This window comes from Sinocyclocheilus grahami, unplaced genomic scaffold, assembly GCF_001515645.1.
Source record: "Sinocyclocheilus grahami isolate Dianchi unplaced genomic scaffold, SAMN03320097.WGS_v1.1 scaffold1424.1, whole genome shotgun sequence".
Lineage (NCBI taxonomy): Eukaryota > Metazoa > Chordata > Actinopteri > Cypriniformes > Cyprinidae > Sinocyclocheilus > Sinocyclocheilus grahami.
Genome location: NW_015506603.1, coordinates 40,745 through 41,569, shown reverse-complemented (window position 1 = coordinate 41,569; position 825 = coordinate 40,745). Strand labels below are relative to the sequence as shown.

The window sequence follows — 825 nt, the reverse complement described above, 5'->3', positions numbered from 1 at the left end:
TACAATTTACCCCTCGAAAACCTTCTCTGCTCGCACCAAAGAGATAGTCTCAGCCACTATGGTTCACTCACAGTCATATCGAATTACACCACACAAAATAAACAATTTACAGTCTCTTACCCGAGATGCTTTTACTGCCACCGGGTTCTTTCTGATCTCAGCCGAGTCACTCTGGCCCTGAAAGCAGTTTTGGCTCTTCTCTCTCAATTTTCGAGGTAAGACCAGAGCTTGGTGCTCTGAGATGATCACTTCGTCAAATCCGCTCAGGACCAGAAGAAACCGCCGTGAGATCCCACTTCTGACACCAAATTGTTGTGGCAAAAACAATTACTAACAAAATAGCATCACAGAGTAAGAGACAAGGAATCAAATTATATTTAAGGAAAGAAGTTTATTTTCCTTAAAGAGGTATGTTCATGTTTCAGCAGCTACCCTGAAATACAACAAAACCTGAAATCACACTGGAAACAGACAGCCTTATTATACTGTTATCACCCCCACTTCTTGCAGGTTTTCCTTAAACCACACCTAGCTGTATTCAGAAAGAAAAAACAATGGTCCTTCTAACCCCCCTGGGCTTTTATTATCTTCACATCTGTGAGGTCAACAACCCCCCTGTCTTTCCTGCACTGAAGAGTTCAAAGGCTCTTTCTGATCATTTGTTTTTACTGTGTGTTTGTGTGCCTTCACACCAGTGAGGTCAAAGGTCTTTATTTATGACTAACCCCTCTGTCTTTCCTGATTAAATTACCCGCACTTCTGTCACGGGGCTGACGAGAAGTGAGACATGCGGATCCATATGCAAAGCTTTATTTGGAGAAGACA

At 42.4% G+C, this 825-nt stretch overlaps 1 long non-coding RNA gene across 1 annotated transcript in view; it reads left to right on the top strand.

Moving 5' to 3' along the window:
* Window positions 1–6: 6 nt before the first annotated feature.
* Window positions 7–825, top strand: part of LOC107570180 (uncharacterized) — a 17,423-nt gene continuing 16,604 nt past the window's right edge. The window contains exon 1 of the long non-coding RNA XR_001607002.1: window positions 7–408. This is a non-coding gene — a long non-coding RNA (uncharacterized lncRNA). The remainder of the gene's footprint in view (window positions 409–825) is intronic.